At 42.3% G+C, this 18,449-nt stretch overlaps 1 protein-coding gene across 1 annotated transcript in view; it reads right to left on the minus strand.

Annotated features, from left to right (window-relative positions):
• The window catches only part of vps37d (VPS37D subunit of ESCRT-I), a 49,123-nt gene that overhangs the window by 21,189 nt on the left and 9,485 nt on the right, over positions 1 to 18,449 (minus strand). The gene's annotated exons all lie outside the window — the stretch shown is intronic.

Consider the following 18,449-nt stretch of genomic DNA (forward strand, 5'->3'; position numbering starts at 1 on the left):
GCTCTAATTTAATGGTTTGACATCTGGAAAAATCTCAACAATGACGAAGTCAGATGATCGGGACAGGTTGTAGGCCTAAATCACTAATATGGACTTCAAGGTGAAGGCGAGTGTCTAATGAACCACAGTGGTGCCACGCTCACGTCGTGCACCCGTTTGAAAGGCAGAGATGGGAAAAGATTACCATGTTTACAACCTTAAAAATGAAAGGAGACAGTGCTGTGATGACACAGCAGCACTGCGCAACAGTCATGCGAGTGAAACTATCACGAACACCAGACTGGTGGGTGGAAGGATGACGTCTGCTTCCTTTTTTCGGACAGAGAGCAAAGAGAGACAAGTTGCTCCTCAAGGGAAAGATTCATTATGCTCGCTGTTCTTCTGTACGGGTTAGGGTCACCTCTGCTGGCACTAGCCATCGGTTTGGTATTGTTCTGGGGGTTTGTCGACCACTTGGATTTTTGTAACCTGGCACATACTGCCACGGTTCTGGGTCGGTTCGACCCAGCATTCTGTGTTTATTATATTTTTGGTTTATTCTTGAATGATCGTTTTGTTACCTTTGTGATTTGTTGGTTATTATTTGAATTCCATGTTTCTGTTTATTCACGTTTAAGGATTTGTTCTTCGGTTGTGTCTCACGTTTAGTTTAGTTAAGGTTCCATGTGTTATATTCTGTCTGTCTCTCAGTGTCGAGTCTGCGTCTTTGTGTAGTGATTTCTTGTTTCCTGTTTTATTGTGAAGGTCTGCGTCTCATGTGAGTGTGTTCTGTTTACCTCCCTTGTCTTGTCTCGTTAATTACTCCCAGCTGTGTCCCCCACCTGTGTGTAATCTACCTGTGTTTCTCTGAGTGTATTTAAGTCGTGTCTTCTGTCATTATAGTCGCTGGTTCGTCTGTGTGTTCTCTGTCGTCATTCTCCGCCGCTCATCTGCCTTCATGTCCATGTCCTGGTTTGTGTTCACTAGTTTAGTTGTTCTCAGTTTAGATAGCCTTCTGTTCCATTTGCCCATTTTTACTTTCTGTTTAATAAACCACCCTCACACCTTTACAAGTGCCTGCGTTCGGATCCTCCTTTATTTCTTCCACGCGGCTCATCTCACTCGCCGTGACACATTGTGCTGCTGCCGCTGAATATACAAAAGGTATGGTTGGTTCAGTTTTTGCTGCCATTTTAAATCATCTATCAGCACAGAAGCTCTGATATTTAGATTTAAAGATTATACAGCGGGAAACGTTGCAACAGTTTGAAAACTCCATAATTCATAATCCAGTGCTGGTATAAATGGTACACAGCTGTGGTGACGTCGCCGTTGACTTCCAAAGACCAGCATGGTGGTTATACTGGAGCCAGTAGTCTGCATATATTCAAGACCAAATGTACAACTGTTACATTTGGTTGACATTACCAGTTTTTTTTTTGTGCACATAAAAAACGAATAACAAAGTTATAAAGTTTAACAAAGTGATTAAAAACCAGCGGTGCTTTTTCTGCATTTCCATTTTGGTGTTTTCACCTCACATCAAGTCAGAGGCGGCTCTGAGAGGCTCTCAGAGGCGGCTACCCAACTAATGGGCAAACATCTTGTGACCAACAAGCTACTTGCCAACCAGCACGCCCCCAGGATTCTTCCTTTCTGATTAAAGACTAAGAAACTCATGAAGAAAGCTTTTCCCACTGACGGCAGTCTTTTTCCATCCAGATGACTGGTTCCTTGGTGGCCATTGAAAAATAAATAAATAAATAAATAAAATAAAAATGCAGCTTTACAGCGCTGTTTATGACTTGAACAAATGCCATGCTTGTCCACATTACAAACAGGAAACCAGAGAATCAGTACATCATCACAATCACCTTAAACGTTTCTCAGTTTGGAGTTCATAAAGCAGCATCTATTGCTTTGCTGAACTCCCCCCAAAGACTCCTTCACCCATTTCTTCTCTCTGTCCCAAAGGTTGACACTAAATCTGAAAAAACGGCTGCAGAATGAAATAAAACTGAAGGAACTGATCTCAATGAATTTTAGGTGATTTTAAGTGACTTGGATGTAGTTACTCCAGGCTTTTAATGTTTTGCATGAATATTATCACTGTTGTTTCTGGAATAAAAGTCGTGATTAAAAATGAATAACTTAGTAAGCAACACTGAAGGTCATAAATTTGATAGTTGCTGTATTTCATTTTTACTGCCTGTACTTAAGTGGTGTATAGATTTAAATGTGGACATACATCCTACTAATTTATAATATTTATGACTGTACTACTGTCTTTGTTGACCAGGACACTCTTGTAAAACATTCAAGTCTTTTTTCTTGGTTAACAAGAAAACCTACTCATAAATCTCTCAGTGCCCCCGTTTCTCTTTTAATGTCTCTTGTGTTATTGAAGGGCTACACAGTTGTGTGGTTTGTTTGCCTTGAGCTTCCAAAAACTACAACATATTCTGCACAGTGTTGTCCATAAAATCTTCTTATTTCCTCCAGTTTCCAACTTTTGGCTGGCAAAGCTCACATTTTCCTTCTGTGATGGACACTTATGAGCTAAAGTTACTCAGAGGTTAAAAGGAAATGTGCATGCAGACGCTTTAAAACCAGCTACTGGTTACTGATTGTAGTTTGTGCCAAATGATTCCCCCTGCCTCTGAACAGCAGGGGTTGTGACACAGACGGAGGTAATTCAGGAATTTGGGAGTGTAGCTGCCAAAATCTGCATAAAACGACACTCCTCGCAGTCAAAACTGAACACACAGAACTGATACACTTATTTTTAGATTTGGCGCGACTCTCACTTGCCAGAGGATGTCATTATCTTTGAAGCCGATTGTGAATAAAACTCCTTAAATCTCCTGGAAATCAAAGAAAAAAACGAGAGGCTCATAACTGTAGCACTTGCCTCAGAATAATCATTTCTCTTTGGCATCAAAGCCATTTGCATGTCTATGAGCCTAGTGTAAACAAGGACTGCAAACAGCTAATCTGCCGCACTTCTAACGGTGCCAATTTGCCCAAATGAAAACAAAATGAGGTTCAGATCGCATCCCACAGACAAACTCCTCGTTTTATTTGAAGATGCCTTTAGTAATAAACACAAAAATGTCTAAAAACTCTCAAATTAGAGGTTTCCATTTGAGTTTTGATTTAATATAATTTGATTATGTAATTAAAAAAGAGAAAGTATCCCTAATGGTACACCCAACTGCCGGCCATCATCACAAACTGGTACAGCGTGCAAACATAAATATGCATGTAGTGCTGCTCTCGCAGCATGTGTTCACCTCCTGGGGATCACAGTCGGTCGTCACTGCGAACAAACTGACCCAGCTGACTGCAAAGTGTCTTGTCCCTCCGAGAGACGATATGACAGCCACGCTAATCCCCCCCCCCACACAAGTCAGACCGGGTTCAGTCGAAACCAAGGGGCAAATAAAGGTCACAGTAATAACTCTGAGCCCCTCGGGAAAATCCTACCCCCCATCTAGTTGTATTGGGGGGGGAGGGAGTAGTAGACAATGCGTTCAAGGCAGTCGCTTCCCCTTCGCTTGCTCTTACTGAATGTCAGCACCCAAGCAGTGAAGTCAGTCACGCATCTTTAAATGCGATAATCATCGTTACTGGGATTCTGATATGAAAAGCTTCATCAGAGCTAAGCTGGCACTATTAGCTGATTCCAGGTCTAAACACTCCTTGAGTTCCCAAAAGCAAACACATGGTGAGGCACTTCTGATGGTTAGAAATAGTCCAAATGGGCACAGAGAGATGCCATCATATGGCAGGAAGACGACGCCGGAAACTTCAGGCCAAGAGGACGTCTGAGCCAATCGACAATGAGGTTAGTCAGTAACTGTTTTTCGGCATGTTTTTGGATTATTCACAGTGAAAAGGTCCAGATTCTAAACCTAGTTGGCCCGAGAGCAACTATTTTCTTTTTAGGCTGAAGATGTCCTACTGAAGTATGAAGTACGCTTGAGTCTTAAACTGTTTGAACATCACCGGAGATACTTGGACCTGAAAACGGGGTCTTTACTCCATCGCTTAACAGACGGATACTACCGTCACCTCCCCATTAATAATCTATCACGCCACGCTACGTTCTAGTGCTCGCAAACATCCGCTCAGGTGTAGTGAAAAGCAGGCATGGCCCTGCAGCTGACCCCACGCTGCAGATGCTGGGAGATGGGGGTGCAATGAGAGGTGACAGCCAAGCAAACAAATGCTCTTAGAGCAGCTGTATGTGGCCTACATTCAGGAGCTAATGGGGGGGGCGGGAGTGGACCTGGAGGCTGCTGTCAGCTGTACTAACGAGTGAATGCTATCGACGATGGGAGTCGCACTTCCTGCCTGGGAGCTGATCTGAGACAATGAGGCGCTGAAGCAGTCGCACTGTGACTCTTTTTCCCAAGCCTCCCTTTTTTTTGCCCTCCTGTGGACGCTTCACACTAAAAGCAAACAGAATCCGTCTATCTACTATTCATCTTGTGTGATGCCGCAAACAATTTTCAGTAAAATTAAGTCCCTCCGAAATCGACATCATGCCATCTGTTAGTAGATGTCTCCAAATTTCTTCCAGCTAAAATGGCGATAAGGCAGAGATACGAATCATACCTCTGTCAGTGCACAGCTCAATTATGAAACGCCACTTTGCAGGAATTTCAGTGTCATCTGTGGATGCTGCTTCATCTGAGATAAATCAAACTGCTGAAAGGGACGTTTAGGAGTGCAGGCTGAAAGTGAAAATCATTTTACTCCTACTCCCACTCACAAACCTGAAAGCAATTTAACATGTAAGAGCCCTAGAGGTCAGGCTGGTTAATAGAGGGAAGCGCAGAGGTGAACATCTTCTTCCCAAAGCTAAAAAGAAAAAAAGAAAGGAGCAGTATGTTTAACTCAGAAATGATGTCGTTTTAGCTTCTACTCTTCACTCATAACACCGCGTGATGAGCATTTAGAGCAAGACTGTCCTTAACCGCGCTGTCAGGACAATCTATGGGAAAATCCAAGCTGATGGGCTTTTAAGACCCAGCGTGAAGCAAATGCAGATTGCAAATTTGTATCCATTTGCATCGCCTGGCATGGGTTCACCTCAGTACAGATGCTGTATGTAACCATGTGAATACAGCAGTGTGTATTTGCTGTGACTGCTCTGCTATAGTAACTCTTAATCCTCTGTCTACTTCTACTTCTCTCATTTCCAGCTCCATATTTTAATTCTTGGATTCTAGTAGATCATGATTCAGAGTTCAAAATAATCCTTGTCTGTCTTATTCCTGGACTTCAGTTCATCCTGTCTGAAACAAGCCGTCTTGTTTGTTTTGGCACAAGAAGCCTGAGGCGCGAGGGGCTGATCCACAGGAAGGAAGCGGAGGTGGAAATACTTAAAACGCAGGTGAGTTATGAGGGCGAGGCAGACAATCAAAGGAGGGAGCAGAAAAAAGCAGGAAGTAAAAGACTCAAAAGACTTTAAAAATGATCTCCTTGAAGTTATTCGCGGTCCCTTTGATCAATTTAAAAACCCAACCCTCATTTTTAATCACTCTGTGTTTTGATTTCTTTACTTCAACACTGCGACTGTGCTCTACTGAAACTGTTTCTGGAAACGTGAAGCTGCCTTTACCCTTTATACTTCAGCCAATATTTGCAAATTGAATTTCATTTCATTTTTTAATATGTCTGAAGGTGTAATAAGCACTAAATTTTAAAAAAAATTATTTTAACGTTCAGGCTTTGAAAAGGTTCACTTCTTTTATTTTTTTCCTGCATGCTCAGTGGTAGTTCACACTTTGTGCAGCACACTGTGCTCCATCTGGAATTTAATGTTACGTAAATCAAGTTTTGCTTCCTAATTAGACTAAACACAGCAGAAAGTGAGATAAACCTTTAAACTAAACATTTCTTTCTTAGCAGAGTCTCTAGTTGAACCGTAAACACAGTTCAGCAGGTCACCAAAACATTTTAAATCCTCCTCTGGGAACAGGCGAGTGAACAGAGGGCTGGGCTCACAGATGGACGGACCGGCATGACCTCGCTTTGGCGTTTTGCTGTTAAAGGGTCAGTTCACAAAGATTACACTTCCCCTCTTCTTCAAAGGAAGAAATACACATTCAAGGCAATTTTGGTTTCATTTATTAAGGAGATAGAATTTAAAATTTTTCCTTGGAGTCATTTTCTGTGGTGTCAGGATTAAACTTCCTTCACTTCCACTGTATCGGGGAGGCGACTGAAATCTCAGACAGTCTACTTATAGACAAAAAGGAATAAGCACACTTTTCACTAAGGATAAAACTACTTGGTGATTAAAGTTGAAGAAAATTCATTTTCGCCAATGCTGAGTTGTGATTAAGATTTTAAGATTTCAGATTTCATTTATAACATTAGCCTTTAATTTTCCACGTCTCCTTGTGCATTGCGATATTCTGCAGTGAACCGAGGCTAACAGAGCTAAAGTTGGCAGCTTTATGGCTGCAGAGGCCTTGAGGCAGACACTTCATGGCCCAAGTGACGAAAGCAACAAAGCTGATGTTGGAATTTGTCTCGTTAACGCCATTATGCATAAAAATGATTGAAAACTACGATTATTACATCAAATAATTTCTGAATATGTGCGGGCAAGATAAATACAAACAAGAGCCTTTAAAATAAGGACTGTTGCTTGAGGGTTAATCGCTAACTGAGGACGCAATCAGTCATTAATTAAAATGCCTAAAAATATCTGATTCCAGTTCTAATTTGTTAATAATTTGTTCTTTTTCCGTTAAGCAAGTTAGACGGTTGGAATTTTAAACTGCCGGCCAGACAAGGGGAGGAAAAAAAAAAAAAAAAGCATTTTTATAGTGAGCTTTGAATCTGGAAAAAATGTTAACGGGCAATTTTAACTGATGTGATTTGGATTTAGTTTGAAAGCTGAACAAGACTGTGTAATAGAGCCATGTCTGCTGCTTGTGGCAAAATGGTCCATTTCAAAATTACTAAATCTAAACAAACATGATATTTAAAATATGTTGTGCAGAAACAAAAAAAGAAAATTGAAAATATCAATGAAATAAAAACAAAAAAGTTTATCCTCTTATCAATGGGCCAAATCCTGTAAAATAAACTATGGGAAGTTGTAGGAGAGGTGGTTTGATGAATTAATGGTCAAAGATATAAATGACTCCTGGTCGCATGAAGGTTAACATTTAACTGAATCTTCTGTTCTCAGCATCATATTTCATCTCCACACAGTGTCACGGCTCCGTCTGCACACGCAGCACTGAACACGTTTTAAAAAAAAAATCACCGTTTTATTTATTTATATTCGGTCTGGACTGGTCTGCAGTTCAACAGCCAAAACAAATTACCCAGATCGACTCGACTCGTCAGGCACCGATGCCCCTTAAAGCTCCGACTACACGGACGCCCACGGAGTCGGGGCAGGTTTGCAGTCAGCATTAAAATCCTCTACACTGATCTGAGATGATGTGCAGTCAAAACCAGCATCGTGTTGTTATCGGCCTGGTGCTGCGGGAACACTGATCGGTGTGACAGTTACCGTGAAGGCAAAGAAACAAGCTCTCAGCAAACAGCTGATGTCAACATGTTAACAGACCCCGCTGAGGCACCGCCGAGCACTGAGGTACATTAAACAGAGTTAAATCTTTCCCGTAAAGTGGAGGAAGAAGCTGAAATCAGTAGGATTAGAGGATTAGTAAGCTAACTTCAAGTTCGACCTTCAGTATAATGAAGGTGGTTAATTTTTCACTGTGTTATCTTATACTGCAGACCTAACCTGCTAGGAGGACACTTTTAACGAACGCCCGAGGCGAATCAGGAGAGAAGAAGGATAACTGCTGCCCAGGCGAAAACCAGTGATGATCCTTTATGTGTCAGGAGTATGAGAACAGCTGAGATACTGTGTCTCTGTGTCTTTCAAACCCCAACACAAGCTACCACCCCTGGGATCGGGTCCCTCGGTGCAAACAGAGCAATACAGTGTACGCTGTTGAGTGCAAGTAGGACTTCTGTGAATTATAACAACCTCTGGCTAAGCATCAGGCCAGGACTCTATTTACACCCACAGGCTCTTTACAGTCATTGTGTGCACATCCTGGACAGAAATGCTGGTTTGAGTAGGCAGTCAATGTAGGGCTGGGCGATATGACCCAAAATTCATATCTCGATATTTTTTAGCTGCATGGCGATATAAGATATATATCTCAATTTTTTTTTTTTAAAAAGCCATAAGTTAAGAACAAAAAGAGAGTTCTTAGTCACACTGTGTCCCAGATGTCACACGGGCATTTTCTTTACATACAGCGTAGATGTACATGAAGAAATTACTCATAAATAAATTATCAGCATTTATTAAATAATCATGGTCCATAAATAAAAGAAAACAATGTTGTTTTTGTGCATAACAAAAAGCTCACAATTGTGCAGTCAAAATGTAAACTAATAGAAGCTGAGCATAATAACAAAGAGACAGATTTCACAGCTGCACCACGTCTCTGAACAGGTGCCATTTGTGGTCCTTATACACACACAGTACGGTAATATTACGTTGAAGCACAGTACGTATCACTCCGCGAGGCGGCTCCATCAAGCGGTGCAGCTCCTTAGCTTAGCAAAGTCATATTAAAACATTTTTTGACAGATTGCTGAGCGCTGTGTACCACATAAAATCGGTTCGCGGTCAGTAAGCACAACCAGAATTCATACATAAGACGCACTGTCAAGTTTTTCAGAAAATGAAAGGATTTTAGGCCGTGCAGCCCCTTCGGGCTGCATGTCGTTAGCGCGGTTAGCTCGCTAACACGTTGACGCCGTCCAGCCCCACGCACGGGGCGATCCGCGGTAACTCGCTAACGGAGATTTTCCGCTTTCATCTTGTCATTGCCTGCAGGTGAAGCTATGGGGGAGGCGGAGTTGTGTTCAGTGAAGGAGAGGCGAGGCCGAGTAACGTTTCGTAGAGACAAAAGTGGACGAAAGAGAGGCAAACCTGCGGCTCCACAACGTAACATAGACTATATCGATATAAACGATATTGTCACATCTTATATCTCGTATGAAAATATATCGATATTTTTAAAAAACTCGATATATCGCCCAGCCCTAAGTCAATGTAATAACCATTCAACCGCCATTGCCCAAACCTCTGTGAATAGCACTCACAGCCACTGATCAATAGTCGTGACAGTTTCCATATTACCGATCGTGAAACTGACTCATCGCACATGGTTAGTCGGTGGTGCTAGTTTCGGTCGTTCTGCAGCTGTGCCATCTATAAGGTCGCGCTCAGCTGAGACTGAGAAGGTCACACAGATGAGTGATGGAACATTTCTCCAACTGAAAACGTTCAGATTAACAGAATTAAACAGATTAACAGATCTTAAGAGCAGCTATACATCTTTGAAGTCCACGGGCTGGGTGCGTGTATAGTTTGTGAAGTCAATTCTCTGCAGACAAGTGTGCAGTCACAAAAAGCACTGCTGCAGTGCAGGTCCCCGCTGTGATCGGCAGGCAGAAACATCCTTAACGCTGCACATGAAAATGAGAGATCAGTTTTATCTCTCCTCACCTTGAAACTTGTTTTCACTCTCTGAAAGAGACGATCAGACATTTAACCTAGACTTCACACTTCTCTCTGACACTCTTTACGTCTACAGCAGAGTGTGACACAAAAGGATGCCTTCAAGGAGACACCGCAAGTTTGCATCGTTAGCAACACCAGTATGATATAACGCATCGCGGCAACCAAAAGTCAGAAAGTCCCTTCTCTTGCTGCACAAGCACAGTGATCTGTGGTAGGTCCTGGGCTCTGGTATTGTGGGTGCGATTAGCATCTTCTATTTTGGTCGACGAAGTGCACCAGGGCAAAGTGCAAAAGACCCGTGGGCTCTGAAAGAGCAGTGAGTCAAAAAGCCCACCTGCTCCTCTAACCTACCCATCGGACACATGTAGAGGTGTGTGTGGGGGGCGGGAGTGAACCTGGAGGTGTGTGTGCAGTCGGAAGATCATGATTCTGCCCTTTTCTGCTTCATATTTTTAATCTTGGGCGTCTAACAGAGTAGCTTAGTATGATTCACAGTACAAAACAATCCTAATTTGATTTATAATAAGCACCAGTGCAGCTATGTCACCATCTGAAACAAGCTGCTTTACCTACACTTTAAGTCAGTCCGCTCAACTGAAAGATCAGACTGATCTTTATGCAGATTGATCTTTATTTTAAATTCATGCCATAAACGCAATCTTTGATTCTAAGCACTGTAAATCATTTTTTGGAGAATCAAAAGTGATTATACGTGATTTTGCCAATCAATCAATCACATATTTGGTATGGTTAATGATGATTTAAACACATCGAGTAGTTGAAAAGTGCTGGATTCATATTTGAGGGATTGTTCTCAGATCGATTTTAAAGCAACTCCATCACAGAGACTTCTGTGAGACTGTCAGGGCTGATTTAATGTCCATGCATGTGCGTGTATATATGTAACTGCTATTGATGTTAAATGAATATTATCATCATCCTATTTATGCAGTTTTCTTATTTAAATAAATGAATAAAACCCAGTGAACCATGCTAAAAATAAATAAATAAATTTGTTCATAGTTCCGGTGTGCATGCCGAAAAGCGATACGTTAGCTCGGCCGATCAGTGAACTGGGAATGCAGTGAACCGATTTACTCTGTATGACCAACAGAAATGGCTTTTATTAGAGTCTATTTATGCCTTTAAGCACGACACGTTCGCACACTGCACGCCTGTCCTGCTGATAATGTCCTCTCGGGTCGAAGGCTGCGGAATATCAATGAGTACGACTAATGGAGCAGCAGCTGGAAACACAAACATGTGGAAGTCAACGCTCCACAAGAGCTAATGCGATCTTTTTCCCCTCGAAGGTTGCTAAATTTGCTGCACTGACACAAGAAATCAAGTTAAGAAACGCAGCTCAAGATGTCGGGGAAGTGATCTGTCGCCGATCACACACAAATAGGTCACGGTATTGCAGATGGGGCCCTTGCAGGACTTGCATGTATCAGAGGATTGAAAATTAACTAGCAAGTCAGCAGCAGTGAATTAGACCGCCTGCAGCACATCAGCCTTGTGTTTGTCCTCTCTAATGCAACAAACTGCTACACAAGTGTGATAACAGCTTCACAGCTTCTTCTAAAAATGCTCAAAACAGAAACTAGCACTTTGCTGAAAGCCAAAGAAACAAGATTTGAAGTGTAAAGATGATTTTCCCATCTGCTGCTGTGGCCCTTCGATCACGTCTTTTCCCTGCCCCTTCACTCTCTGCTCTTTGAGTTTTTGAGGGTTAACGATGTTTCTCCAGCCTCCACGGTCAGCACAGCTCATGGGATTAAACTTGGCTTTAAGACCGCTCTCTAATGCTGGAGCCCGACAAGTTGAAGACCTCCGCTCGCAGCTTCATATTCAATCTATTTTTCGATTTTGCCCATTTCGAACACTCCTGCTGCTGTGCACTTGCTTTCTTGTTACAATGATACAGATGCCTTTTTTTTTTAATAAATACAAACCCAACAGGAATCAGATCCACCTGCAGACAGACAATCTAAAACTGCATTTGATGGCCTGCAAGGACAAAATAGGTTTTTAAATCACTTTTGTTGAATAGGCCCAAAATGTCTGTCAGATGAGCCAACTCTGACTCCTACTGTCTGCAGACTCACTGTGCTTATGTGCCTAGTCACCCCACAAAGGTCCAATCTGTGCCAGCAAAAACCCCACCAGCAAAAAGGTCCAATCATATAGACCTCTATGAGAAACTGACCCATCAGCTTTCATGATTCATGACCTCAGTAACCTTCCTTATGAGCATTCGTGGGCTTGGTCACTAGTTTCTAATTTTAGTGAAGACAAGATGATGTTTGCTTTGATTTGTCCCCACTAGTGTCACCATTATACATCCAAAAATCACCAGCTCACTGTGGTGGACACAATGTGGTGGTGCTGAATTTTCCCAGAAGCCTTAGTGGCCCAAAGCAAAGTGTCTTGGATAAGAGGCCAGACTGAACACGTTTGAAGAAAAAAAGAAAAAAAGAATAAAAAACCCTATGAACAAATAACCTAGGGGCCAGATCCTGGGACAGGATACCAAGGTCCATGGGTCGGTGCCTGGTGACGGGTTTTAGCTCCTATTTCTGGGGTCCTGGGTGTTTGAGATGATTTCTGTTTTGAAATTAGTGGCATTTGTTCCCTCGTCATTTCCTGCTCTACTTTGAAGGTTAGTTTTCTCTTATGTCTAATCTAACTTTTCCCTCCTTTGTGACCGTCTGCTCCGCCCTCATTTGTTCTCCAACTGTGGTTGATCGTCTGTACCTGTGATTTGCTCCCACTTGTCTTTTGTTGACAGTTAGATTCCCTCATTGTGTTTGCTGTTTGTTTTGTGCATTGGAAAAGGGAGGTCTGCATATCTCTGCTCAAAGTGCTGCCCCTGTGAAAATCGATATGCACATTAAGTTATATCTGAGCTGCTAAAGAAAGTGTTTAAACACCACCCGGTCAGTACAGGGCAAGTGGTGAAGCAGCCAACAACGGTCACACCGATAGCCTGGATTAAATACTCACACGTGCAGCCCTCGAGCTGAAAGCGGAGGTAGAAACATGCACCCAAGTTGAGTGCAACACGCTCAGCATCTTCACTTTGCTCTGCATCTCCTCTGACACCACTTCACTCACTCTGAATCTCTAAAATATGCAACAGACACTGAGCCAACACACACAGTCAAAAAGTGAATGATATCAGAAGGCCAAGTGCCTCATAAATGTCTAAATCCACACGCAGAGAAACCCGAAGAAACGTTCAGCTCTTTTAAATCATTCAAACCCACAAGTGACTTGTTGACTTTCAGTCAGAGGGTGTAATCCTTTTTATTTAAATCAGAGTATGGAAAGTCCCGAACAAAAAGCTTGGTTAGGCACTTTGTTCTCCAGCAGCAGAGGTGCTGGATAGTCTCAGTCAGCTGGGTCCACAAAGGAAGGGAACATAAAAGCCCCGTCTCACAGTTCCCATTCATTTAGATCTGCTATGATAGCAACAAGAAAGCCAATAATCCCATTTTAATGACCACACCCAGCTACAAGTATGAAACAAGACACAGCAAGTACAGTCCTGTCTAATGCTGACCTCTGATTGTCCTGAACATGTGGGTGTAAAGAGAACTTATTGAGAGGCCACTGCTTTTATAAATTGCTTTATGACAGGATATTAATATCTGCACTTTCATTCTTATTACTCTGTAAAATTTAAAAAACGTAAAAAAGCGATCGGCACGTGGATATAAAAGAAAGGTGCAGTCAGGTCGCTGTTAGTAAACCACAGAATTCAAACAGCTGAAAACATTCAATGGCCTCAAACGATCCGCAACGATCCGACTACCTACAACGGTTTGATTAAACTGGTGCCAGCAACCGTTCCGCTCGCAGCGCTGACAAGCGGCGTTACAAAGCTGCCATGCCTCATTTTCATGTTTTCAGCTATGGCAAAAGTTTTGATCTCTCTTCAAAATCAAACCTCATATGAAGTCTACATAGTTTATAGCTTTAACAGTGGGTAAAATGGTTCCCAGTTGCAACAGGCAAGGACTATGAGATCATCCATCGCTTTCCAGAGGGCCATTTTGTCCTCATGTGCTCCTCATTTACTATTGCTACAAGTCAAGATTTGGCACCTTACACAACATATTTCCAGTTTGCAGTAATTAAGGTGGCAGATCTACTGTGAAACCAATCAGTAATCATTAAAATAATGGGCCCTTGATTCCAGAAAGGGACAAAAGCAGCTTCTAACCATTTATACTTGCATACTGCCAATGTTCGCAACAGAAATCACTGAAAAATAAAGAAATATACACACAAATGTTCCCACCAACTACTGACAGACTGTCCCCTCCATAGAGACACCAAAAATGTTAGATTTGTGTTTTTTTATATACACTTTGCTTCCACGGTCCTGAAATGAAACTAGTACAGTCTTTACAGTTGGTTTCTCTCCTCTGCTCCTGGTTTCACCACGTTTCTCATGTGAAGACTGTGCATTACTTTTGTTTGTTTTTTTAAACATGTGCACTAGTTTAATTTCAGGATTGTGTTTCAGGGTTGAGTCTCTAATGTGTTTTGTCCTCGTTTACAGTTTCTCTCCTCTGCTCTCGGTTTTATCGCCGTCTTTCTGTCTTTATCACGCAAGTCAAGATAACATATTACATGTGTACCGTTTATACTCTTTGTGTACTAGTTTAACTTCACCGCAATACAAGAGTCTCTCCTGTGCTCTCGATTTCACCGCATGTCTGTTTCACTCTGTGCTTCTAGTCAGTAGAGGCAAGCAGGAAGCAGAGACAACCGACATAAAGACAAGGTTATTTTAAATGAAGACAGCTCGTTGTGTTACTGTAGGAGAGAGTGTTTCTCAAAATGAACCATGGGCCCCACCAGCAAACTGTTGAGCCACTGCAGGTCAGTTGAGGCCAACTGGATGAAAACTATAAGGTGAAACAAGAGTTTGGTGACGTTTGGCAATTGCAACAACCTGTATTTAATGTGAATTTCAACTTAGACTATTTAAATTTAAAAATCATTGGGTCTGAATTCTTTAGGCATCTATAAAAAAGGAGAACTACTGCTCTAAGAGCAATAAAGTCTTCCATATATGGGTTAAACCACATAAATCAATGGGGGGGTGACTCTTGCTCAGCTTTGAATTTGAAAAAAGAGCAGCTGATAGGCAAAAGATACCCCACCCCCAACTCCCTAGCTGAGGCCCACCGCAAAGCTGTCAACCCAGGGGAAAACCACTGAAAGGTTAATTAAATATGCACTCGATGGCTACATACATGATACCACTCTATAAGACTGGAGCTAATGTGCCTCGGGCAAACATCAGCCTCCTCAAAAGCTGACGACCCACACAGAAGAAGAAAACAGCATTGTTCTTGTGTTTCAATGTAGAGCAGTATGGAGCAATAAGGACAAATGTAGCTCTTGTCAAACGTCCACGTTATTGTACCCATAATTCAATCTTTCCCTGCTGTGATACCCAAGCAAAGCTTTTAATGCCTCATTTGAAAAACCGAGAAAACAAAGGCAGGGCGAAGGGAACATCACTACCAGGTAGCGTTTCCTTGCAGTAATTATTTTCTCATTAACAAAAGACTATGAGGATACTGAAAGAACGATGCAGTTAATCGAGCAAATTTGTGACATGAAACTAGCGGCATCCAGACTGTAAAATGTAAAAAAAATTTAAGTATTATGAGATTCAGCCCAAGAAGCCTCTTCCCCGACCCCCAAACAAAGAGAATTGATAACACAGCCGATCGACAGTTTCAGAGATTTGTTCCCCTCAGATGCAATCGATAATCCAGGAAATTGGAAATGCTATCAGCTGATGTTTGAGCTTGATTTCAATGTGACTTGACTGAGAAATCCAAAGTTTGAAATGCTGTTCAGTACAGTTACCTGCCTCAGCTGGACTTCCTCTGCTTTGCTAATAGGCTGTCCAAGAATCCTTTTCAAAGTAAAATATAGCAAAGATACCACTTCTTTTCACGCGTGCGCCTGTAACTGTGGACCGACTTCCAACTAAAAACAACTTACAGTTACAGCGGCTTCCATATATCGTGACCGATTGAAGCTGCTGTCATTTTAAGTATCTGTAAATAGCAAACAGACCTTTTCGGCTCAGGTGTTCATATGGAGGTGCGAGCGACTGAAGCACTGACCTTTAGAGTAGTTGACAACTCCCTCCATCTCCTGAGCCACAAGAAATTCATCATGGAAAACACGCTCAGAAAAACTGGCCACAAATGTGTTTTTTAATAATTTGGTGGGTTTTTAGTTTGGGGAAAAATAAAGGTTTGTGTGAAAATGGCTACTAAAGTTGTGAGTAAATGGGTATGGAAGGAGGAGGCAGCCAAGGGGTCTGTGTTTACGCCCATGATCCACATTATTTATATTTCACATCATATTTTATACATCCATCCAACCTTTGCTGCTTATCTGGGTTGCAGAGGGTGGCAGTCGCCAACTCTTACGTACATTGAATGCATCCAAGTGTCCGTTTAAAGTTTCTTTATGTGGCATCTAAATATGAGAAGTCAGTGGCGCCACAGCTGTAGCGATCACATCAGAAGATAGTCTCTAGTTACATGCCTGCCTGTCTGTGCACAGATACAGTAGCAGAAATCGAGTAACAGAAATCAAAACTAAGGCGGAGTTCGAACGCGGTTGCGGTCCAGACAGAGTGCTGAGTACTTGTTAAATAATGCATTAATGTCTTATTGTTGGGCCTCAAGGTCAGAGGTTCTCAGTCTGAAAAGTGAGTCTAACACATGAGTGGCTCAACCTCTAAATATCTGCAAGTTTCCCAGTGACCTGTTTAAGGTTGGGTTCACGTATACTGATTAATATGTAATTTTAACCTATATTGGTAAACCCAAAAGGAAATTCTATAACAGAAATGTGTTAACCTAACCAAGCCTTGTGGTTTCCTTTGGCTTGAATTGTTTGTTAAATGAAGGGGTTAAAGCTGTATTACTTCTACTGACCAGCAGGGGGCAACTCCTCCGGCTACAAAAGGCAGTGGTAAACTGACCCTCTGCACACTTGATCTATGATGTTAACACAGTAACAGCTTGAGGCTGCACAATGGGACCTCAGTAACCAATGGATGATGTAGAGTAGTGGTCTCTAGTAGCCGTAATTTCTCTCTTTCCCTCTCTTTCATGGTGACTACTTTTAAATTTGAAACAGGGCTGTTGATTGAGTGTGAGCAGCCATCTATAAGTACCCCATCAGTACTGTGTACCTTGTCAATGTTTACTAGTTAAACACTACCCAGTTTGTGCAAAGTCACACCAACACTAGTTTCTATTTGGGCTAATTTGTGTTTTCAGTGCAACTGGAGACTGGTCCAGAGATTAGTTTTCACCTCCACACCTGTCACACACACAGGTAACTTTTATGTTTACAAATATTGCCGTTTAAAGAGGTCCAACTAGTAAATCTTACTGGTCTGGTTAGGCAGTTAAGTTGGCGTGATCTGCGAACATTAATCCCAGCTTTGGAGTCTCTTTTGGCAACATAGTCCTCTTTTGTGTCACATTCCAGCGATCTCAAGTTTCTCTTCATTTATTTCCCCCCGCTCATTAGTGTTGTTCCTCCTTTTCTCTAGAAACCTGATGGTTGTCATAAAAGAACATCTTCAACAAATATTTCTGAACAAGCCACAATATGTTCATGTTTTTAGTGGGTTTCCATCCCATGGAAGTCAGAGCTCTTGGTTTCTAGTGTAACAGGAGAAGGCAGCAGTGGAAAACAATGCCAATAATATTTGTGAGAAACTGAAGCAGAAACACTCAAGGCCTCAGCTCCACCCGGGGACTACAACTACAGCTCACCCAGGCCAGCGTTCCCTACACCAAACTGCAGGATGTATTAAACAATACAGCTGTCTGCCTTGATCCACTCCGACGTTTGTCTCCGCTACGATTATTCGCCTCATTCATCCCCCCCCCCCACACACACACACACTCCTCCAGCACCAAATGAGAATCAGATGTTTTGGAGAGGAAGTACGGACCCCCGCCCATCCTGCTTTGCAGGGGAGGTGGGATAGCATCTGTGTAATAACGTGAACACATTGACAGGAAGTTGAAAATTCCACCCAAGTTCCAACTTCAACCGCTGGCCGGCAGCTGTGTCAGAAACCACGCACTAGACCTGATCCATACAAACTCACACATTAGGTTTACAAATAAGCAGCAGCAGCCGCCATTACCTATGGAAACTCATGCAGCAGGATTTATTTTATCAACTGTTCTTGGAGGAATGTCTAAACTCGTTCACGAGGCTTAAAAATTTAGGAGCATGGCTTAGAGGACATCCTCTGCTGCTGCCGCGCCGTCAAAAGCATGACTTCCCTAAACAAAGACAAGGCCCCTTTCACCCCACAAATTCCTTGACAACTGCTGCAAGCTTCCTGCTGGCATTTGATATGCTCCATTTCGTTCCCATGACCGAACTCCAGTCACGCCGAGGTGGTTGAAGGCTCGTCTCGCTGACACTCTGAAGCGTTGCTGCACTCCCGACGTGAAACTTCCATCATCTCATCCTCTGAACCAGCGAGGGTGTCGCATCAAGTCAAACGTGATTTACATTTAGTTTTGCTTTCTGTGTCTCAAAGTGTGCAACAGCGAGTGTGTGTTTCTTAGTGCAATCACATGGGGAAGAGACAACGAGGAGCCGCTGTGGGTTATCGTGTGTAATTAGTTTAAACCTTAAGTGGTTGGGATGAAACCTTTCCTTTGGATTTGAGGAATTTTTTCTTTTGGTTGAACCTTTTGAAATCTCTGAGGCTATCATCAGAAAAATGAAAAATTCAGTGCTGCACTCTCACTTAGAAAGCCCATATTTACTCACCCGGTTTTGGACTCTGAACCAGTGACCCTGT

Source organism: Copadichromis virginalis, linkage group LG10, assembly GCF_057382275.1.
Source record: "Copadichromis virginalis isolate Kocher_CV1m ecotype Utaka linkage group LG10, C_Virginalis_male_GT1.1, whole genome shotgun sequence".
Taxonomy (NCBI): Eukaryota; Metazoa; Chordata; class Actinopteri; order Cichliformes; family Cichlidae; genus Copadichromis; species Copadichromis virginalis.